At 33.8% G+C, this 25,227-nt stretch overlaps 1 protein-coding gene across 2 annotated transcripts in view; it reads right to left on the bottom strand.

Annotated features, from left to right (window-relative positions):
• LOC149075949 (A disintegrin and metalloproteinase with thrombospondin motifs like) overlaps positions 1-25,227 on the bottom strand; it is a 200,404-nt gene that overhangs the window by 83,981 nt on the left and 91,196 nt on the right. Inside the window, exon 1 of one of the 2 annotated variants that reach the window (XM_089243476.1) lies at positions 4,863-5,452. The exons of the other annotated variant lie outside the window; for it this stretch is intronic. The gene's annotated coding sequence lies outside the window, so the exon portion shown is untranslated. Of the gene's footprint in view, positions 1-4,862; positions 5,453-25,227 lie in introns of those variants that run through there. 2 annotated transcript variants of the gene reach the window in all.

Below are 25,227 nucleotides of genomic sequence, written 5' to 3'. Positions count from 1 at the left end.
CTGATACGAAGTATTATGTGATTTAAGCCTTTTTCTTCAAAAACTCGTCGATCCATGACGGAGTGAGAGGATATCTTAAGGAATGCACTAACACTTTAATAATAGCCCCATGCATCTTTCAAACACATTCGCTGTCGAAAGAAAAACTATATTTTCTTTCTTTCTCTTCTTTCTTTTTTTTTTGCGAAATAACTATATTACGGCAAAGCTTTTTAACCCTTTCTTTCATGCTTCGTTTGGTACAAAAACGATGATTTGTATGTATTATACGAACAATACACGGCACACGGTTAAACGCTTTCTGAGATGCTGCTGGTTCGCTTAAGAAATGTGTCATATCACCCTAAAAGAATCACATTTTAGAATAATAGATATATTTACTTTTCAACGATTCACTGATTACGCCACTGCCGTCTCGAAAAAAAAGCACAGAATTGCATTGGAAGTAATATTTCGAGATCAGCCAATACGAAAAGAAAAGAGAAAGTTCAATATAATGTGTTTCCCTACAGACGTTTTTTACGTATTTAATTTAAGGGACGCGGTAGCCCAGGTCGATAAGATACTCGCCCAAACTACCAAAGGATGATCAGAAGTGTTGCGAGTTCGATAGCCGGTTCGTCCTTGTCAGAAACTTTCCTGATACGGGGTAGAACAGAAACGGCGACATTACCACAGGAAAAAGATTGCTACCGCAGGGAGTCCCATGCCAAGGGGTTAGCGCACCAACGAGTGTGAAAAAAAAGTCTGCCATTCGAAATCGGCTCTAAATTGTAAATCCCAGTCTAATTAGCCAGCGTGTGCAGAAAATGACAGTGGTGCGACAAAAATGATCAAATGATGATATTAAACTTGAAAGACTTAAACTTAAGGGGACCCTTTTAGTAGGTTTGTAAATGCAGATGATTTGACTGTGGTAATTTGATTGAGCTGAAGATAATCATTCTTGATATCAACCTACATATCCTAAAAATTTGGCATATACTGCATATACGATTCAGTGTAATATCGACATTTTCCAGTTAATAAAAACTGCTTTTTTAAGCTTATTTCAATTTAGGTACGTAATTTCACAGTTGCGTATATTGCGCGCATAATTAACCCAGAAACTAAATTTCACAAATTTACATGAAATTTACCAGACTACTGTAAATAAATGTGATGATCAAAACTATATGAAATGTTTTGTATACGTTCATAAGTTTTTCTTTCATGTATAAATTTATAAATTTAATTTGTTTCGAATTTTTTGGAAATTCCATTTCAAATTTAATTTTGAAGAAGATGTGAGCAAAAAATTAAAACCTTTTCTCGTTGTTTTGATTACATGACATGTTAGTACCAGGCTGCAAAAAAAACATGCTTTTCATTAAACGAGTTTTGAGTAATCCTGTATAGTTTTAGCTAGTCCCAAGCTTTGAGTTATCACAGTTTTACACAACTGTGAAGTGAAATTATACACCAAAATTGAAATAAGCAATTAAAAAAAAGTTTTGCACAGAAACGCCATTTCTTTAAATAGAAAATGTAGACAATACAACGAGTCATATGTAGGACAATATAGGAAGAATATATAGGTTGAATAGGAAGAATATATAGGTTGAATAGGAAGAATATATAGGTTGATATTAAGCATGATTATCCCTCCTATATATATACTCCCTCTCTATATATATCAGCTCTATCAACATTAACATACCTGCTAAAAGGTATGAGACCCCCGCCCCCTAATAATTTGACAAACGATGAAAATTTATTTATTTCTGATAATTTAGTGAACAAGGAAAAATAATCAATTTATTCGGTGTACTGGTTTATTAAATCAACAAATATGAGAAATGACTTGAATATTGCGTTATCATGGAAAAAATAAGAAATACAAACTAAAAATACATTTATATAGTATTACTTTTGAAATAATATTCTAAAAATAGTATTAGATCGAATTGAAGTAGCTTATGATTTAGTTCGTTTTTTGTTTTTTAATTATGTAAAAAATTGAAACATGTATTGCGAAGCTTTTTTCCAGACATAATTCTGTATTATTAAGAGACAATAAAATAATTTTTTTAGCTTTTTTCAAAAAAAAAAAAAAAAAAAAACGAGTAAAATTCATAAATTTCTATGGAAAACACAATTTAGTCGATTTCTTAAAAAAAAGGTATTATTTTTGTAGAAGGGTTATAATGAATGTAACCCATGTGCTCATTGATAGATTGATAAAAAATTTCAAAAAATATGCACATAACTTTTTTCTTCTTTATTAAATTATTACCAGCAAATAAATGAGTTTGTAGTTAGAGGCATTTAATGAGTATTAAATTATTTGTAATTCTTACAAATATGTTTAATTCGTAAATGCTCAGAATAAATACCGAAAAATTTCTTGAAAATTTCATCTTCGATATCAAATAATGTTTTTGATATAGATTTTCTGACATAAATAAATTAAATAATTCTAGTATCAAAAACATGATATAAGTAATTCTAAAATCAAAACATTCTGATATTTATTTTACAAATATCACATAGTTATTGAACATAGGCGCTATAACATAGTTATTAATATCAAAATTATTCGCAAACTACTGGAATATCGTGTCAAAAGTTTGATTATCTATTAGTTATCCAATTTGTATGTGGAAGATACACTATAATAATTTTCAGTATTTATTTGTTGATTGAATGTTTGATCCCATTATTTACGACGTTTGCAAACTATTTTTTCGGTATTTTCCGGCATAAGATTCTAAATTACCATTTGAATTTATATAATAATTTCATCGTATTCAGTTGAGATAAGACTGTTATAGTAATATTTTTTCGAAACTAATTATATTTGTGAAAAAAAATGCCTTAAGATTATTTTACTTTAAGTTACATTATATGCATTATGTGGAAAAAATGTAATAATTAACTTCAAAAATTATTGTATTCAATCGCCCTGATTTATTTTTTCAAGTTCGAAGTGGAATAAAAAGTTTCTTGAAGTTTTTTAAAAAAAATACGTAATTAACTTTTAAAATGTTTTGATACTATTGGGGTCCACATCGCAATTTTATATAGAACTCTTTATATTTTCCATTGATTAAAATTTATCGTATAACTTTTTAGAGAAATAATTCCATGATATATAATCTCAGAGGAATGTCAGTTCCCGGTTCGCATGAACTTTCACCACTGACCTATAGATTATTTCTCATCCGTTATTGGGTCAACTTCCCAACAAAATATTATGAAAAGATTATCAAAAGAAGAATTCGGCATTTTTTATGAGAAGAGGGAACTGTAAACGCTCTTTCTCTCAATATAATACGGCTACGAGTGAAACTAACTTAACGCGATTCACCGTACTTCTATGAAATACAACCTAAAAGAAGTGTTTCCCCCAAAGGCGTTGAACCTATAAACGTACGCGACCATGTTTTTTTTCCAAAATATCTACTAAGATGGAAGGCCCATTATGGGAAATCAAACGGAAATCCAATCGTAAAATAAATGGAAATTAAGTATAAAGAAAATATAAGAATTGAATTTCAATCATTTTTATCAGATGCTGGAGCCGATTACGCGATGGAATATGAAGTTTCTTAATGCAGAAATATCAAAGTGAAATAAGTTTTTATAAATTTGCTGTGGCTATTTGAGGTTGCTTTTCTATATACAGGACGATAGTCAAATATGGGTTTAAATTAAGTTGTGTTTGAGATTATACCAATAAGTTGTCTATTAGTATTTACCATATTTCTTGACGCAAGCACCGTAGTAAAAAAAAAAATATTGAAACAAAACAAATTAACATGCACGACACTCTAATCCAGTATTGCAATTTAACTTCCATGTTATCATTGCTTCCTTATACAAAAATAAGTTTATATTTAAAAAAAAGGTTTTGTAAATGCTCATATTCTGATCAGTTAAAATATAGTTTGATTAGCCATTATTTTCAAATTTAATACGACATTATTCATAATTTCCCGGAAAAAAGTTTTTTTTGTAACAGAACTGACATAGGTGCCGTATTACAAGTAGGATGGCTCGATTAATCGAATAATTGGTTTCGTTGATCGATGGATTGTCAATCGCAGTTAAAGACTAGCTGAGTTAAACAACACGATTCCGATTAAAATTCGATTAACATTTTCGTAAAAATATTGCATTTAACTTGATGTGTGTGTTTAACAAAACTGATTAGATGTCTTAAATTATGTACCTATGTCATTTTGGATAAGTGATCGTGTTTAGAAATATTTGAATCAATCTTTTCATCAAACTTTTCTGCATGGGGAATGCAATTCGATCCAGTGAAAAATGATGATTTTAGTTTCAAATTGAGTTTGATGGGAGTTTTAGGAGACAAAACCAAGATTCAATGTCTCCATTATGAACAGCAGTTTTTCATCAGAGGAGAAGAGCATCCTCACAAGTTACATTCGGGAGGAGTTTCTAGGAAAATAAGCGACAGTATGATCAAAAAAGTGGTTTCGAAATCAGTGAATAACCCGAAATAACCGATTAAAAAGAAACAAGAACGATAAGGTCCAGAACAAGTGTCTATTTTCAACTGACGAATAGATGCATGAGAAATGAATAAAATATATTTTTATAGCATCTATTATTATTATAGGATTTAAAAAATATTCAATTAAGCAGTAAATTAATCGAATAAAATTTTTTGATTAACCAGGTGAAATTTTTAATCGACTCCTAACCCCAATCACAAGTCTTCAAAATACGCTTTCGAAAACGTAAGGATTGGCAGAAAGGCAAAGAAACACAGTGTATCGGCGTATCCTATAGTGGCTTATGAGCACGAGTGACACATAAACAAGAACCAACGCAAAAATAAATAAAATATCTACCTCTCAGCGTATGGTGATCGAGGATGGAGATAACGGGCAATAATCACCACGGATTCAGTACACAAACGTATAAGTCCACATTCCGGACCACAGTGGTATAGTAGTAGTCGTAGTAGTAGCAGTAGTGTAATAATTCCAAGGTTGCACGCTGTCACTGATGATGCTGCTGGGGTTCGCGCGGCGGTCGAGCAGGTCACTGATGATGCTGCTGCTGCTGCAACTCTTCTGACGACGGCCAGCACCGGGCACTATCATTGATTATAAGTCCGAGCTTTGCTGGGAAAAATCCTTTCAGCAGCAGCACGAGCGAAGAGCCGTCCGAAAACAACAACAAACACTTTCTCTGGTCCTTTCTTTTCTCTCTCTCTCTCTCCAAGCCGTGGCTTCTTGTCGTTTAGGGGCAGCAGCAGCAACACAACGGCAGGTCTCACTTTTTTTCTTAACTTTTTCTTATTTAGTTCTTCTTTTTCTTAATGCTGTATGAGCCAGTCACGAGTCACTGCACTTCACTGTATGAGCAGTATGAATATAGCCAAGAAAAACCGAACGAGTAGAGAGAGAGAGTGCAAGTTGGGAAAAGAGAATACGTCTTGTGGGCCGTTACCTGTTTCTCTACCTCTTTTTTTTCTTATTTCCTTTCTTTTCTTGAAGAAAATCCCTTTTCCTCCTTACTGACCCACTTTATAAGAAAATTCTTCTTCTTGTTCTTACCATAACACTTTTTTGGTTATAGCCGGTTTAATTTTGGCGGGTACGGATAAGTGGGGCGACCGGGTTCCTTCTGGTAGTTGCAGGAAAGAAGTCGTAAAAGAAAATAAGATATAAAAAAAAAAAAGGAGAAAGTTTTTCTCTCTTCCTAAGTTATATATGTGTGTGTTTGTTATTAAGATTATACTCTCCCTTTTGAACTACCTTGAGATATCAAAACCGATGAGATGTTGTAACGTATGGAAAGAAAAGATGGATTGGCGATAACTAATCCCCTGAATTTTCATCGTTGATGAAACTTCTTGAAGAAAATCGATTTGTAATGTTATTATTATTTGTTTTGCCTTCTTTTATTAGTTACTAGCTGATACCCGGCGACGTTGCCCGTCCCGTAAAAAATGTATATATGTATAGCTTATTAATTATTTCTTAATCAAAAAAATTTCTGCATCAAGTAAGAGAAAATTACTTTCATTTTTAAATATTTTAATTAAAAACTTGAGGCAATCGCTTGTGGATACACAATATTTTTTCTTTTTCCATGTGGTGTGTAGATGTACAAATTTTTGCTATTACCAACACGCGAACAGGTGACGAAAAGGTGTCCGTGTGAAAAACAGGGCTCAAGTAAGTTGATACCTGCCACTGCTAACGACTGGCCTTGCGCTTTGTTGATTGTCATGGCAAAAGCTAAACGAATCGGGAATTGTAATCGCTTGAAAGTGAATGGCATTTCTTCGGTGATAATTGGGATACGTGGAATGAAGACTTCTTTTTCTTTGTCACATCCAGTTAGAATCGTTGCTTCAATGATGAAATTGTGCAATTTCTTCACGCAGAGTCTGGTGCCATTGCAGAGTTTCGGTGTGTCCAAATGTCTTAAAAGCATTATAGGTGCTGCGACTTTGAGGGTCAAATTGTGTGGTGGCACACCCGGAATATCCAAAGGAGTTCAGAAATTCTGCAGGATACAGAACTAAATGTCTGTGCCGTGTCTGTGACAGTGTCAAACGATTTGTAAGATGTGGAGTCTCCTGGAATAATTTTTAGGATTTTTCGTTGATCTTGTTCACACTGTCATTTTTCGGTGCCAGAATCGCTCTCAGAAAGCCACTCATGGTTTTGGTCATTTTGTTGAATTTTTGGGAAGACTTTGTCTGCAAGTTCTTGAACTGAGTTTAACAACTGGCAAAATCCATTTGGGAACTTAATCGGTCCAGTGCTTGGGTCTACTGGTTGGTCAACTGACGTGAAAATGATAGCAGTGCTGAGTCATTTTGCAGTTGAACTCGCAGGTTGGTGGATAATGATAATTTTTTAACTTCGTGCCAGAGTATTGATGATTTGAGGCAAGCATTGAGTTCATCAGTTGGCGTTGAACATTTTTATTCCCAGTTTTGTCGTCGTAGTTGTTGTCCTCTGTTGTTAGCGACGTCATACGTCCAGCTTGTAAACTGTTATAATAACAGAATTAAAGGTGTGACAAACCATTGTAAAGGCATATATTCACGTCTGAAACGCATTGTTGGAAACCACGGTAACCAAAGTAAACGTTCCGAAAGTGATTGTTGAGGCCCCAAAACTATTGTTTCCCGACAGTTTTTTGCCCATTTCGGGCATTTGCCCAGCTCTGACGAACTTTTAAAGTAGCCTACGGTTCAATCCCGGACCTGTTTGGTATATATGCAAAATCTGGCGACGATCGGTCTAAAACTGTAGATTTGTATAAAGAGCATACATACATACATACATACATACATACATACATACTTTCACATTTATATATAAGATTAGTGGTTTGGTTTTGAGCGTGTCGGTAAATCTGATTATGGAAATAACTTCATCTGTGTCAAGAGATGCGAATTGAGAGCATCTTGCTGGATTGGGGAGAAGCGCTTTCTTTTCTAAAATAACTCTCGATGTTATCGTTCTCTCTCTCTCTCTCTCTCCGGGATAGGAACTTCTTTATTTATTTTCTTCTCTTGAAAACTAGTCTTACGCACTTTCTTACTGGAGGAAAAGTATGATTTCTTTAAAAATACAAAACAATAATCGTTTTACGAGAAGATGCATTTTACCGTACTTTCGCATCGTATGATCCACGGATTATACGTTCATAAAACTTCGGAATAATTATTTTTTACTCGCAGGAAAGAAGTCATAGGTAATGAAAGGAAAACTTTCTCCTTCTTTCAAGTGTTATATGTATGTTTGTTATTAAGATTATACTCTTCCTATTGAACTACCTTAAGACATCAAATGAAATGTTGTAATGTATGGAAAGAAAAGGTGGATTGACGGTGACTAATCCTCTGAATTCACCGTTGATGAAACCGCTTAAAAAATTTATTTGTAATAACAATAATAACATTCATATTTATTTCTTTTATTAGTCATCAGCGACCTAGAATTGGGCATCAGTAAATCTGATTACGGAAATAACTTCATCATGTCAAGAAATGTGAATTCACTGCACCTTTCTGGGTTTTTTTTTTCCCAAATGGCGTGGTGGTAAGATGCTCGTCTACTACCGTGAAGGTTGCTGTCATGGTCCCAGGTTCAAACCCAGGGGAGAATATAGATAAGATATTTTCCCTAAGGAGCTTGAGGCGACCACCGATCGATGGCACCTTCGTTTCCAACCCAACTCATTAATGCCAGTAAATTGCGATACAGTAATATGGCCAGAGTTGGTGATTAGTGAAGTAGCATCTTACTGGATGGGATTTTTAAATGATTCGTGATGTTATATCTCTAAAATAGGAACTTCATTTGCTTTTGCTTCTGGAAACTAGTCTTTTTACTGTGGAAAAATATAATTTCTTAAAAAATAGGAAACGATAATCATTTGGTGAAAATCTGCATTTTACCGCACTTTCGCAGTGTATGATCCACAGATACTACGTTAGTAAAACGTCGGAATCAATTTCTTTTTTTTTTTTTGGTTGCAGGAAAGAAGTCATAAGTAATGAAAGGATATAAGAAAGGAAAACTTTCTCCTTCTTTTATGTGTAATATATGTTTGTTGTTATTACACTCTGCATTTTTAACTACCTTGAAATATCAAGATGATATGTTGTAATGTGTTTGGAAAGGAAAGACTGACTGACTAATAACTAATCCTCTGAATCCACCGTTGTTGAAACTTCTGGAAGAAAATCGGGATTTCTAAAAAAAATAATATTTTTTTTATTAGTTTTTTTTTTTTATAAGTGGTTTGGAGTTTAGCATCGGTAAATCCGATTATGGGAAATAACTTCGTCTGTGCCAAGAGATGCGAATTGAAAGAATTTTGATGAATTGGAAAAACGCTTTTTCTTCGGAAATAACTCGTGATGTTAACTCTAAGATAGGAACTTCAAGGGGATTTATTTTTCTGTGCTTGGAAACTACTCTTACGCATTTTTTAGGGAAAAAATATCTTTTTTTTTAAATTGAGAAATGATTATTTTACAGTACTTTAGTAGTGTATAAGTTACGGATTTATACGATAAAAAAACGGAATTTTTTTAGTGTGGATTATGTATCGGTACCTTTTCTTTTGCAGTTTTTTTTCCGGGGGAGGGGGGAGATGGAATATGAATAAATATATATTTTTTTAATTAATTTTGAAAACGATATTATGCTGTATAAAAATACAAAATGGATGAGAAAAAATCGACGTTTTCTACGAAAAAATGACCAACAATTCATTCCACTCTTCAAGATTTCATTATTAGTGAACAAAAAATTAGCACACGTAGATAATACGTGATCATAAATTATACAGAAAAATTACGATGATTCTGGAATATTAAATATTATTAAAAAAAAGAAAGAAATGGATACGTGTTATTGTCTAATACTAGTGTTCCATGAAAGTTTTTCTGAGTTTCCGTAGAATCAAAAACTATAAAATGTTTCACTGGTGTCGCTATACAGATACTACGGTTTCAAATTGCTCAGTGGTGTTAACCGTTTGAAGAAGAGAAATTTCAACAGGTATTCATGTTTGAGTTCCAAGGAACAGATTCATAATCATCAGAGGTTCCGCGAGAACTTGAATGTTTGAAACGTCTGGTCTAATCATGTAAATCCATCGAATCACACAAAAATCTTATGAACTTGAACGATGGTGGCGTCTTAAATTAAAATAGTTACGTTCAGTGCAATGAGCTGGTAACCACACAAGAGTATCGACACATTAAATTTGTATAGACGATGTACATCTCGAGTGCTACCCGAGATTTTGTTTATAATGATTTAGTTGTAGTACAACCAGTCTGGTACCTGAAATCGGAGAGTATTCGCGTCAGCAGAGTACCACCGCATTTCGTGTGTAAACGAGATTTATCCGTTTAAATAAAAAAACTCTACTATCTGTATATTATTTACACTTTTCTTGATATGTAAGCTTTATGCCAGGGGTGCTCAACCTTTTGGATATGGTAGGAAACTTCATTGGTCTGAAAACATGTCGCGAGCCACTTGAGTTATCTGGAAATGTGCCTCGAGACACTCGGGTGATCTGAAAGCGTGCCACAGGCAATTTAAGTAATCTGGAAATGTGTCCAGGGCAATTTAAGTGATCTGGAAATGTGTCCAGGGCAGTAATTTAAATGATCTAGAAATGCGTTTCGAGTCATTTAAATGATATGAAAATATGCCACATAAGTGAAATATAAAACTGCCTTGGGCCGCTTAAGTGAACTGCAAATGTGCCCGGTCGTTTAAATGAACTGTAAATATGTCGGCAAACCGCGCTTAAGTAATCTGGAAGTGTGCCACGGTCATTTTAGTAATCTTCAAATAAACTGAGTCACTGAAGTGAACTGGAGGTGTGCCGCGAGTCACTCAAGCGATTCTGAAATGTGCTTGGAGTCGATTAAGTGAACTGTAAATGTGTCACGAGCCGCTGAAATGATTTGGAAGCGCGTGGCGGGCCACTTAAGTAATCTACAAATGAACTGAGCCATTTAAGGGATTTGAAAATGTGCCGTTTGCAGCTTAAATGATCTGGAAATGTGGTGTGAGAAACTGAAGTCATCTGGGAATGTGCCACGGGCCCCTTAAGTGATTTGATGATCTTTCGTGGTCCATCTGAGTGGTTTGGTTATTTTCGCGACCCACTTCAGATGACTCCGAGGGCCATAGGTTGAGCATGTGCGTTATGCACTTAACGTTATGTCAAATTTTCGTAAATAAATAGATGAATCAATAAAAGACGTCATCTCGTCAAAAACCAACACACTGTACCACGCTCACACCGAGTCTTGGGAGTTACCGGATATTAAGTAAGCCTCGCATTTCGATAAGAATTTTTGTGTGGTACCTAACTCAGAGTGTTCCATTACTTAATTTTAAATGCTGTCCATGGAGGAATCTACACTATACCACTAGGAAAAATACATTTATTTTTTTTTCTCTTCAAAATGAAGTATAAAATTGCAATGTCTGGACAATATTCAAGGAAATGACCAAAACCAAGAAAGAAAACGCTGTCAAATTACTTGAAAGTTTCCGCATATTATCTAACGTATCTTAGGAAATAGCGGGTTTTCTTTAGTTTTTCTATGTGTAAAGTATATAATGCATATTTCTCTTCTCCTCTTCCTCTTTTTTTTTTCTTCTTTATATATTTATATATATTTAGTGTTTCTCTCTCTTTCTCTCGTATTTTGGACGTCTAAAGCCTGTAATTTTAGCAAATACTGTTTTACGCATGCGTGAGTGACCCGATGTCCACAATGTAACGCTTTGGTTGTTCCGACAAGCACCTTCTTTTGTCGGAGATTACAATTCACGTTGGACCACTTAAATTTTTTTTTTTTTAAATTTGAATTTAACAGCTTTTTGTTTCAGTGTTGTTTTTTTTAACACATTATTATGTGGAAAGTTTTTTTTTTCTTAATATTAGTGCAATTTTAAATGTTAAACGCTGTAAAATGCTTACATTTTGAAACTTCTCTTTTCCTATTTTCAATTTCACGCACGAGGTAATGCGTTAAACAGAATGAATTTCAGGGCATTTTTTTTTTCCATTTAAACTGTTAATGGTTCTCTATTATGATTATATAAGCTTTGAGATAATGTAACTTTTTGTTCTGAGCAAAATCTTTAGGGTTACAAAATGTTCGTGACAAGTCGTATTTAGAGAATTAAATAATGAGCATGTCCGGGATAGTGAGCAATACACTAGTCTGAAATTCATCATAATATTTACGAAATAATATATAATATTCATGAATTTTTTATATAATCATGTCATTATTTTTGTTGCAAATATTTCCCTTAGAAGCAAACGTAGAAACTTTAAAAATTCATAAAAACCAGAAAAATAACCGAAATAAAAAACGGTTTGCAGAGTTGGCATCGCTGGGTAACGGGAATTTTTTGACAGGAAAAAAAACTTAAAAACAGCCGATAGGTGGCGCTGACGTACACAAGTGAAAGACAAGATACGCAAGTAACGAACAGAATGTCTTCAAATCATTTATTGCAGAACGTATTCTTAGTAGTTTTTCTCAAAAACTACTTATCCGAATACAGCCAAATTTTTCGGATATCTTAATGAGACCATGGGAATAGAGATTCATGAAATTTAAAAAAAAAAAGTTCAATTTTCGACCACCAGGTGAATAAGTGGAGCGTTTTTTTATTGCATTTTACATTTTCCCATGGTCCATATAGTGTGTATATCAAGTTTCAATGGAAAACAACTAGAACGGGCGCTACACAGATCAGTAGTTTCAGTATATACTGACACTGCTCAGACCAATGTAGCGACCGTTCTGGATGACGTATTATATCGAAACTTGGTATATTAATGGGAAAAAACAAAATTCAGTAAAAGAAGTCCTACTTTTTCACCCGATGGTTGAAAATTAAACTAATTTACTTTAAATTTCATAAATTTCTCTCCCATTAAGATATCCTAAAAATTTGACTGTATTCGGATAAGTAGTTTTTCAGAAAAACTACCGACAGTACACACGTGAAATTTAATTGCAATCACCCCGTATCTGCAAATGCCATGGAAAACCAAGCAAAAAGCAGTCAAATAAACCATCATCAATAATTCCATTATATTTCACCATAAAATTTCTCTTCACGTACACCAAGCCAATTAACATAATATCGGCGCACGCGATATCGATCCAATTCCAGATTGAAACAATTAAACCAGTTACGTCAAAGTATTGATAGAATGAAATCCAAGTCTTATTATTATACCAAAAAAATAGTTACAATAATTAAAGATGACTTCAGATGACAAAAAAGTAATTGAGGCATAACAACGACAACTGTTTCTTTTATGGGTTTATATCCTTCAAAGTCTGGTTTTAATTAGCGTTTCTATGTGCAAAAAAAGCGAAGAAAATGGTGTCTCGATAATTAATGTCATTATGGATATCATCTCGATTGTAAAATATGTATTTATTCGCATCATTCATGCTATAAGTAGATCAGGAAAAGGAAATTGCGACCGGGGATAAAAAGAAAGAGACTCAAGAAAAAGTATCTATTTTTGTCGATCTCATATGTTAATTGATTCAGTTATTTCCTGTATAATTTCAACTAAAAAGCTTTACCAGAACCAGGAAAAAAAAAACTGAACATAGTAAAATAAGAATTGATTTATGCATCACGTGAAAATATTAAATGACAAATAATGATTAATTCGTATATAATGATCGGAATCATTTTTCAACTGTTTTCTTTCTGCCCACTACATCCTTTGTGAAAAATTACTGAAAAAATATTTTCTATATTAATATTCTATATTATTATTATTATCGATGATAAGTGTTGTGATATAATTAAAAAAAATTACGATGACTGTTTATAGAATTATGACCTAAAAAATTCTAGAAATATTCTTGTAATTGAAACCAAAATCCACTATCAAAAATGTATTGGCAGCATGAAAAAATAGCGTCATTGTTATCATTTGAAATTAAACTATTGAAATTTCAAAAAAAAATTAACTTTGTCATATAGTAATGCATTGTTGTAACATAAATCTCGAAATGCAGTTTCTTCAAAGAATTTTAATGACCCAGAAGTGGTGGATTGATTATAGAAAATGTGATAAATCTGGCTATTATGTGTAATCACCGACTACTATATTTAGTATATAAATATGATAAATATCGCGAATTTATTACTTCTACAGTGATGCATAATCTCCGGGTGGTATTGGTAAATTTGATAAATCGCAATAAATTTTCTAAATTTTCCGCACATTATGCATAAACTTCAGTCTAAGATTATGAATTCGATCAGTAATGTTGGTTAAGTTTGCACAGATCGATAAATATATTTAGTATATGTTAGTTATGCTTTTGCTGATATTGATAAATACTAAGTAAGTTCAGGATGGGGAATATTATACGAAGATATTACAACATGGTGCCGAGTGGTCAGCACAAAATTCCGTTCTGGTGAGAACTTTTTCTAAAAAAAATATCAAGTCCAAAAACGTGTTCAGTGCCTTGAACACGTTGCGCTATATGTCTGAAATTACTACCAGGGATTATTACACTTAGATGAGAAAATTAACATAAAATCAAAAGGAAATGTGTGCTTTATTTTATGTTTTACAGCGGGCTCATTTCATAACAAGTCTACCAAAAATAAAAATTGAACGTCAGTAGCATGGCCAACCCGTATTTACTTTGAATTCGGTGAGGTGCTGTCAAGATATGAAAATACCCAATTTTTCAACTACTTGTTGCGTGTATTTGTGGAGCTACATGAATTTAAATTTTTGGACAAAAACAAAACTATTATAAAACCGAAAAAAAATATTACTTTCCTAAAAAAGTTATAGTTTATCACCATAAATACGCGTTGGAAATTTGGGTATTTTCATACCTCTGACAGCATCTGTACGTGTACGGAATTTGGAAAAAAAAACACCAAGTCAGTCGCGCAACTGATTAAATTTGTTTTTGGTTGATTTATTATAAGATGAGATCTGTAAAACAAGAAATAAAGCATAGTTCCTTTTGATTTTTGTGATAATTTTGTTATCTACATGTTTACTATCTGTGTTAAAATTTTGAACATGCAGTACAATGCGTTCAAGCTGTATGTGAAATACAGCTGAGTTAGTTGAGGTTAATTTATTGAGCGCCAGAAAATACAATAGTCTAAATTTCTTATATATCCTAGCACAAAAGAAGTAAATTTCAATAGTTAAAATATGTCTTTAAAATGGAATTCAATATATAAATGTTACGGCTACGGTAAATGTGATAAATCGGTTACTACGCGTACTCACCAACTGTCTTGGTAAGCTTGATAAATTTATCACTTTTATCGGTGAATATTCACAATACGCAAGCGTCGTTGGTAAATTTGATAAAAATAAAAAAAATATCATTTTTACCAAAGATTATGCATAATAACCAACTGTCGTTGGTAAATTTGTTAAATACTTGAAATTTATCATTAATCACCTTTATGTGTGATTATACATAATACCCTAGTGAAATTAGTGAGTTTCATATATATGAAAAAAAATTCCAAATGAATAAATAGTATGTGTGATGATATAGTCGGGGCCCGATGTAATTATAACAAATTTCACGATCATACCCCGGTATAATGATAAAATACGTGTATGAATTATCATGTTTAATACATCATATAATACGATTTATCGTGTTTACCAACGACGTGATGCTTGAGTATTTTGCATAATCGCAGGTAAAATTGATAATTGTTTTAGTACTTATCAAGTTTACCGATGACGCTTGGTACTTGAGTAATCACCGGTAAAAATGATAAATTTAGGGAAATTTATCACTTACCAAAATACTCAAAGATTATGTATAATAACCGGTTATTGTGTATAACAACATAATTTATCGAATTTACCATAACATATACAAAACATATATATAAAAGGATAAAGTTAAAAACCATCTTTCGAACTTTCTTCGGAAAAAAAGTGAAATGACCGCTAATACGACGTAAAATTCTTATATAAATATATATACATTTTTAAAGGTTGATGAACTGTAGTAAAGATAACAGTAAGAAAAATAAAATAAAATAAAATCGGAGAATAATTTCGCACGAGCTCCTCCCACAAAGATGTCTTCAAGACGATCTATTTTAGAGAAAAAAAACCAACAAGCTCCGTGTAGTGTGTGTATGTGTGAATCTCTTCTCCACCAGATACAAAGGTTACAAAAACAATGCGATGTAAAAAAGACAGTAAAATATAAAGAAACCTCTCAAAAACACTCGTCGACACCCACATATAATAGTATATATTATAAGCGAGGAAATCGGCATCCTATTTTTAAACCTTAAAAAAAAAGCTATTTTTTTTTATAACTATCCCAACCAGTAACGGATTGTTTCTGTGCAAGTGGTTGAGACATGATCAGCAGGTAGTTGTTATTATGCTCTTCCAATATATACTTCTTTACTTTTTCTTTCTTATCATATCTATCTTCATGTAAGAAAAAGATTTTCTGCATGAACGAGCTTCTTCTTTTTTTTTTCCTTTTGCTTTCTTTCTCGTAAGAAACCGAAACTAAGATGTAAGAATGGTCCGATCTCGTCGCCTTTGACTATTTGTGGCACTTCTGGCCATTTTGGAATTTTTTTTTTTGTAACGTTATTGTTATACTCCATTACTTGTAGTCTCTTCCACGAGGAAATAAATTGAAAAAATAATAGTAATAATACATGAAATAAATAAAAACTCGAGTGTATGTCTATGTTATTGATTACCGGTTTCGATTCAAGTCCCTTACTTCCTAGAGATTAAAAAAGGATCGTGAGATATCCTATCCGGTATTTTGGTCAAGGATTTTTTTTTTTTAATGTTTTTTGGATTAAGAATGGCTTATCCGAAGGAAGTATTATCGAAGAAATTGCGTACCGAAGCACCTCAGTTTAAAATTTTGTTGCGGCTTTCTATTTCGTTTTAGTGAAATATTTGAAAGTGAAATTTTACCGGATTTCCGTTTCCTTCTTAATAAGTTATAATCCCGTGAGTGTGTGGGTTTAATTGAAAAAAAAATTATAATTCAAAAATTCTAGTAATTTTTTTTTTAATTTTGAGCTCGTTTAAATTTTCGCGGAGGTGCTTCGAATCTTGAAGTAAACGTTCTCAAAGTGATCCAGATTTCTCCGATTCATTTCGTCCGCAATGTCAATACTCGTATAAATCAATCAGTATGGTAGGATACAATCAAACTTTTTTATAACGACGTCGGTCGGTTGTAACTTTATTTCGGCTATAAGATCTATACTTAGCGGTCACGGCTGATTGTCGTATTTAATGATGATAATGTAGCTTGCTTATAATGTCTATAAAATGTCGGAAGATGTAATAAAATGTATGACATTTTATTGATGTCTATAAAATGTCTATAAAAGACCTCGGAAATAACGATACCTCTCGACGCTTTTGATTTTCTCGGGAAATAACTAGAACTAAGATCCGTCACACTGACGGAATGTCAGTGTGATTATCTATTGATACCTAACGATAACTTGCTTGAGACTTGGACTTGTTGATTGGTATGCCCGTATACGTATATTACCGTATTTTTTCCAGTATTTTTGACCAACTTTTATTTAAATAAATAAAGATAATTTGCGTGATTTGAGAGAATACAACCATAATTATTTTTTCACTCATTCGTCAGCTGTATTTTTCGAGAAATAAATTCTAATTCACTGCTGCAGACTAACTGTAGCAGTTGATTTCACAACAAGGGTTATTTATATGCAATAATTAATAATTGACAATTATACCAAAAAACAAAATCATTTTTGGCGGGAATTGGCAATGTCTCGTATTTATAATCCCGATTTCAAGTAATTCTCTCGCTAAAATATCGTCATCATAATCGTAATGAAATTTCAGCTACATGGAGAGTACTCATAACTTGATAGCATAAATTAATCATCGGTATTGTTGCTTTAATATTGATTCAAGTAACACCGCTAAACTGAGAGATACTCAGGTCACATCGCCATATGACATTATCGGCTTATTCTCCACAGGGCGGGGGGGGGGGGATAACAAGAATGAAATCATAAATCAAGTATAAAAAGGGTAATCTAAGTATAATATCATATGCAATCAAAAATCAGGTCAAATAATACCGTTTAAATAACTAAATTCATATAGTTTCAGTTTAATAGTAAATAACAAAAATTTAAAATACTATATTAACATACTGATATTTAAAAGTTTTTTATAGGAATTTTCTGGTTCACAAAAAAGAACTAATTAAATTTTCAAATAAAATTGGTTTTTAACCTTTGTCTTTTCATTGATAGAAAAGTCAATTTACAAATACAAAATCCACAACAGGCAAATTGTTCAACGAGATGGCAGAAAAGTTATGCCCATGAAAAATATGGATGTCAAATATCACTAAAATACCCAATATAAAAGCATATATCACCAAAAAGAAAAATTAAAATAATGTGTAATACACACTGCCCATAAAAACCAATGATTGTCTTATCTAAGTATGGATAGCTTCTCAATTTTTCCAACTATGACTATCGTACCTCTTTTTAAACGTATCAATTATGTTAGAATTCACGACCCTCGGAGGTAAGCTATTCTATTTATTAACAACCCTATTAGTGAAAAACTCCCTTTGATACCTGGAATTGTCCCCCCCCCCCATCTAAGCAGTTGATTGACGATGCATTAATAATTCATGGCCCATCCTATCCATCCCGTTGAAAATTTTAAACATTTCAATCATATCCCCGCAAACTTCTATGCTTGTGCAATGTAAACACCAACAAGAACATGCGTAACTCTTTTCTGCAGCCCCATCCAAACAATGTCTATGTCTCTCTGTGGCTACGGTTTTTAAAATCTAACGATAAATATTTTATAGTTATTTTTTTCGGAAATTTGTCAAATTGGGAAAAAAATAATCGAAATGGCCTTTCCGGAAATAGTGGGCGTATGAGAACATTCTCTGAGAATAGATAAGACCTCAGATCTGATTTTAATCCATAGGTATCTAAAATTAAAACTTCCTTAAAGCGTTCCGTGTTCTGCTTGATCACCGTCCGAAGAATTCAGATCACATGTGAAATGAAATTGAATCGCTTCTCAGGGAAGTGGCCATTTTATCTCTTTTTCTCTTCCTTTTCACAAAGTTTATCACCGTATTGGCAATCGATTAGGAAGCGTATAATACACGCATAAGAAAGGGAATTATAGGAAATGCAGTCACACCGGTAGATATGGATTTCCTGACAGGAAAAACTCTCGTCCACTCAACAGACAGATTTACTGCATTCCTGATGCGCTCTTATTTATCTGTTTTTTTCCTGATATTTCCGTGAGATGTAATATCTCAAGTTATATACGAGACCCGGTGATGCAATACTGAACCCGATACGCTACTTGGTCTCATAATAACGTGCGGTAACGGTAAAGGAAAGTCGTGTTATATCAGGAAACAAATTTTTCAGGTTTTTATTTTTTCGTGTTTCTAATAGTAATCATATTCATATCGATTTTGATCAATAAACTTGATTGAAGAGAAGATTTATCTCCCATTAAAATAACATGCAATGAAAAATAAAAAGATTTAAAAAAAATTATACTCTTAAGATAAAATTATGAGGAAAATAACTCATTTCTCTTTTTTTTTTGTTACCTGTAAATTAATAAAATTGATTTATTCCGTCCACCCGATGGCGTTTTCTCAATATGAATCTATATGATATTCGATCGATATTTGTAAATTATGCAACAAATTGCAACCCAGCTTGAATGATAGGTTACTTCATAGATTTTAAGGAACTCAGTATTGATGAATTTCTGAACGTACATTTTCTTATCCCTACCAAAATACTGTTTAAGAAAGTGTTTCTCGAAGTGTGCGTCGCGACTCCTAGCGGTATCACCAACCTTTGTCAGGGCGTCGCGGCAAGCTGGAGATATTGATTTGTGTATTTAGTTAGCTTTTTTTAAGGTTGTTCTTTTACATGAGAAAATGTCTACCAAACGCTTCAGAGAAGCTGCCGATGAACCATGAATTAGGCAAGGGATACGCGGTTGACAAAAGTTTGAAAACCCCACGTTAAGAATTTGAGAGGACGATAATACACATGTATGTGTATAGTCTATGATTCCGAGCTCACAGAATTTTTATCGGGCATTCAATATATTTTTATCGTGTACAGATTTCACTATATTTTCATACCACACAAATTGACAACAGGTCAGCGCAGCTAAAATAATAATAATAATAATAATTAAAGCAGAGATTCTTAAACAGGAATCATTGAAGGGATTTAAAGAGGGTCTGTAAGCTTGGATGTGAGAAAGCAATTAATTCTTGACATTACTTTACAGCGGGGTCCGTGACCTTCATCTTATTGGTGGCAAAAGGGTTCGGAGAACACAGAAGGTAAAGAACCTCTGAATCAAAGGGAGCGCTGCGAAGACTAGCGTTTGATCAAGCGGTTTATTAAAGTTTCTACGTTTACCGTATCCAAGGGAAAGGGAATGAATTTTAAATATATCTCACGACCACCCACTCTCAGTCTATCTAAAGGTACTGGAGTGCCTTAAAGCATTAAACATAGAACATAAACCTCTTAACGGCGATATTCTCCTCAGGACATTTAATCTCAAAAAATCCGTGGCACTAAAATTTTCTTGGCACATCAGTTGGAAATAAAAATATAACAGCGGCAAACCAACAGCTCAATATAATTTTATCCGCAAAATATCTTACAGAATCTACGATCTTCCGGTATCCTTGAACAGTGGGTTTTTAACCAGGGGTGCGGGAGAGCTTTTTGGAGATGCGAGATGGAAAAAACTCAAAAACGTAAAATTAGTCACTAAAAAAATCGATGGGTATGCAATTTTTACTTTACTGCGTTGACATAACACACCTGTGGGTATTTTTCCTAATATAATAATAAATTTTTTTCTATTGTTTTATAAGCTTAGAATTTTCAACAATTAAATAATGGATTATTAATGGATAAATAATTAATAATTAATAATAATTAATTAATGGATAATTATTGCAATTATATATAATTACATAAAACTACATTATACGTTCGTCTTCAGTAAAATGATCACTGCATATATTCCTGACGGATGTTAAAATAATGCGCTCAACTGGGTTGACCATGATTAAATAAATTAATAGTGAGTATCTTTAATTATGGAACGTCACCCAAAAAAACTGCTAACTGTGGTGAAATTTTCCAGTTTACTGCTAAAAAAATTGCTGATGGTGGGGGGGAGGGGGAGAGAGATAAAGGGCTACTGCCAAAATCGCAGTGAATTGAAATGCATTTCACGAAAGACGACGTTGAAGCATGACGAATATGTGAGATGAATATTCATTGTCATAATTATCGTAATGTACGCAATTCCTAAATTACGCAAATTATCTTCAACGATTTCAGTAAATAATACAAATTCAAGTAAGCTTCATTGAAATGAAAGAAAAGAAAGAGTAGATGTGGCTAAAAATAAGAGAACGTACAGGAATTTCTCGTAAAACAAGGGTCATGGGGGCCATCTTCTGCTTGAAGCATTTACCTACTCCCTCAAAGTTTGCAACTCTCCCTTATCACCAACCATCGGCAAGAAAATGAGGAAGGTTTTTACGTACTGTACGGGTGTATTATTTTCATTTTTCAATCTACCATAAGGTACACTCAACATTTGTGGAATATTCCACTTACGGATGTAAACGTATTAAAGTGTGTGAATTTTTTTTTCACGTCATCTATATAGACCATGTTGCGAGATCAAGACCGTACAGATAAGTAAAAAACACCATTTGATTTGGCATAATTCCATTGCCAGTTTCCTCTGATTATATGCTTCAAATATACCATTACTACGTTTAACTTTAAAAGTTTGCTCTTTCAAAAGAGTTCCATGGTTACGGAGAATTCTAAAAAAAAATGTTTTGTCTCTGTATAATCTTCCATCATCATCATAATCCTGAATGGGCAGATCCGACAGTTCTAGATCCTACAGAATTTATCTCAATGAATAGGCAATAAATCATTCCTAAGACCTTTAGAACTGTAGAGTGTGTGTGTGTGTGTGTGGCCCTCTGAATTTTTAATGGTTTACCACCAAGATCTTTTTGTACGTAACAAGGGTACATATACGAGAGAGAAATGATACCTGTATTCGTGATCAATGAATAGGAAGTGTTTCATTCCAGATACACTATAATAGGTGTTTAGCGTGAGAGTTGGGTGCGCCGCCCTCCTTCGAATTTGTTCGCCGAGGTCACTCGCTCATTAAACGCCGTACTAGAGCATTCGGAAATGGGACTTTCCCATCCCTTTTTTTGTTTTGCTACAACGTAAATTGCCCGGGTGGTCCTTGGACAGATTTTCATCATCATTACATTGACGGAAGCTAGGAATCTCACACACAACAGTGCTAATAGTAAACTTCCATTCACTTTTATCCACTGTCAAAAAAAAAAATTGTCTGATAAATTACGATAGGAAAACAATTTATGTTGCAATTCTGGGGGTTATTAGGCTGAAATTTATCCACCGACTGTCTTCAAGGACGTGCAATGCATGGTATGGAATATATTTCCGTTTTGAGGATAAATTCGATGACGCTGAGTGTTTGTTACCTTCCTTTTAATTATTTATCCCGCCGCGAAATGAAATTGTAAAACTGAATTGAGATCGTGACGAAGAATATTCTTTTTCCTTATACTTATCCAGCTTTGCTCGTCATTATGGATGTCATTACGTACATCGAAGAAGCTATTAAGCCTTTGTGTTAGTAGCATTCATTCATCGATGCAGAATTAAATCAAGGGCGGAAATCGGATTGATGCGAGTCCTTCGTTCACGAAAAGATCGTTTGAGGCCTATCGGATGTACTAATTAGTGATCATGATTTATTGGGACCTTCTGATCGGCCTTCTACCGATTAGTTCCATAAAATTTTCTAGATGATACTTGGGATGGATTTTTCCGTCTATGAAACTACACATTATAAAAGATATTACAAAATTGAATCCCCAGCAAATAACTCGAATATTCTTTGATTATTATTAGTTTACAGAGAATGCAAAGCTCTTATACAGTTCGATGGAACGTATTCTGCTTAAATATTGGATATATATATAATATATATATATATATATATATATATATATAAAAAGGGTGGTTATAAATAAACTATTAATTTATTGCACACCCAGCTCTGGTCATATATCGCTATACGGCAATTTCTTTCCAACCAGTAGAGTTGGGTGTGTTGTTGCGCCCGTGGCGTGGAGGGAAGATGCTCGTCTACCACCGTGAAGGTTGCTGTGACGGTCTCGGGTTCGAATCAGGGAGGATATATCTAAGATATTTTCCGTAACGAACTTGAGGCGACCACCGATAGACAGCGCCTTTGTTTCCAACCCATCTCATTAATGGTAGTAAATTGCAATGCAGCGATATGGCCAGAGTTGGTCTTTGTTGAAGTAGTAGAGTTGGGTGGGAAATGAAAGCGCCATCTATCCGTGGTCTCTCCAAGCTCGTCAGGTAAAGAACTTGTTTCTGACATCCTACTCAGACGACACTATGACGTCCTACTCTTTCTGACACTACGCAGAAGTATGTAGTGCCTATTCTGATGGATGTATTTTGATGAAACTTGGTATAAAGGATATATGAACCATGAGGGAAAAGAAAGATTCAATAAAAAAGTAGAACAATTTTATATTGAACTGTCATCAATATTATCACCACCAGGTGAGAAAGTGGCAGTTTTTGTATTGCAGATGTCTTTTTCCTATGGTTTAAATATAACGTATATACCAAGTTTCAATGAATACGTCCACCACAACTGGCGCTACATACGTCGGAGTGGTGTCAGTTCATTTGCACTGACACTACTATGACCTCTATGACAATCACATCAACCGTTTGCCATAGAGGTACTATTAAAAAAAAAAATTCAAAAATACTCAGAAAGCGTTCAAAAAGATACCCTGTACCAGTTTTGAGAGTGAAGGGTCCCGGGTTCGAACCCAAGAGAGGATATAGATAAAATATTTTCCCTAACGAACTCGAGGCGACCACCGATAGACAGCGACTTTACTTCCAACCCATCTCACTAATGGCAGTAAATTGCAATATAGCGATATGGCCAGAGTTGGTGTTTGGTGAAGTAGTTTTGAGAGTGAAAATACAGCGTGCCACAAAATGATAGAAAAGAGAAAGAGCATTTATCTTCCTTGTTTTTATTATCATTATTCTTGGTTTTAATGGTAAAGCATTTATCACTGCATGAGATCGGAAAAAAAAACCATTATTTTTGAAAACAAGTGGCAATTTCTGGCGGGTTTACTGATTTCATTTTTTGGCGTTATAATGCGGATCAGGGAAATTTTAAAAACCTCAAAAAGGTTCAAAGCAAAAACAAAACAAGGATTCGTTTAGTGTGAAGCACGTTTAATAATTTTGTTAGAGAAGGTCTGAGTTTTTAAATAAATTTATTTAAATACTGAGATTTCGGGTAAAACAAATAAAAAGTCATAAATATATTGAAAACTTTTATGTTTTCAAAATCTCACGTAATCTTCTCTCAGTAAATTCACGTCTCATATTTCGTGCCGTCAACGATAGCGTAACGTTAGAATTGGTTCTGGTTTTTCCATGACATTGAGGTATGATATAGGGGGGGGGGGGTGAAAGGCCACGATGGATATCTTTACAGGGATTTCCTGCTTTTCTGGCCTAGATGAGTCATGATTGGATCCGCCTTTTTTTCTAAGACGTCCTCGGCACACCAATTGTGGAGGTTTCAGATTGAAATCAAACTTTTTCACATTGACTCTCAAAGGATTCCTTAAGCTTAAATACTTGCAGTAAAGACTGTGTTAGGGTTTAGGCCATCACATTTCGCTTGGTCATTTGGATTTCTGTCGATCCATTTCTTTCCGGGGCGGTTCGAAATAAAATCTCTACATGTGTGGGACCAATTTTTGGGGACCCTGCCCAACCCGCTTTCTCAATTTATCGCCATCCCAACAGTTCTCAAGGGAAAAAAAACCATTTTCTTAAATATATTTTTGCTCTTCAACTTCAGATCTATCCCTACCCCCTTTCCCAGAATTCGCAAAAATTATTTTCCCTAATATTTTTGGTCAATAAAATTTTTTTCGCTCTCTTGTTTCGGATTTGGCACCCATTCTAGAACGGACAGACATAATTACCCCCTTTATCTCAGATTTGGCGTCCCTCCTAGAACGGACAGAAATAATTTTCCCTTAATTTTGTTTCCCCTCTTTCTACTTGTCGCCCCTCCAGAACAGTGCTTCGTACGGCCCTAGAGCGCCCCTGTTACAGGGTGGAATTTATTAAGGTCAGTATAACTGCATTGCGTAACATCAATTACAATTATTTCCTGGTCTTTAGTAAGTTTGACGCTTTCAGCTTCAAAACGAGTCTCTAACGACATCCATCTCGGATGTTCATCTCTCTCGCAGACTCATGGCATTTAGTTAGTCTATTTAAAGAAGACAATAATGCATATCTCTTAGAGCTTCCTATTTCCTGTAAGCGAGAAAAGAGATCATTGGAATGATGGAATGTCATCATGAATATACAATAAAAAAACATACGTTTCTAGTAGTGAAAGTTCACGGCACGTACTTCA

This window comes from Pholcus phalangioides, unplaced genomic scaffold (genome assembly GCF_987345545.1).
Source record: "Pholcus phalangioides strain wild (caught in Gottingen) unplaced genomic scaffold, Ppha-v1.0 ptg000015l_1, whole genome shotgun sequence".
NCBI classification, from domain to species: domain Eukaryota; kingdom Metazoa; phylum Arthropoda; class Arachnida; order Araneae; family Pholcidae; genus Pholcus; species Pholcus phalangioides.
This window is presented reverse-complemented; position numbering and strand designations above follow the sequence as displayed.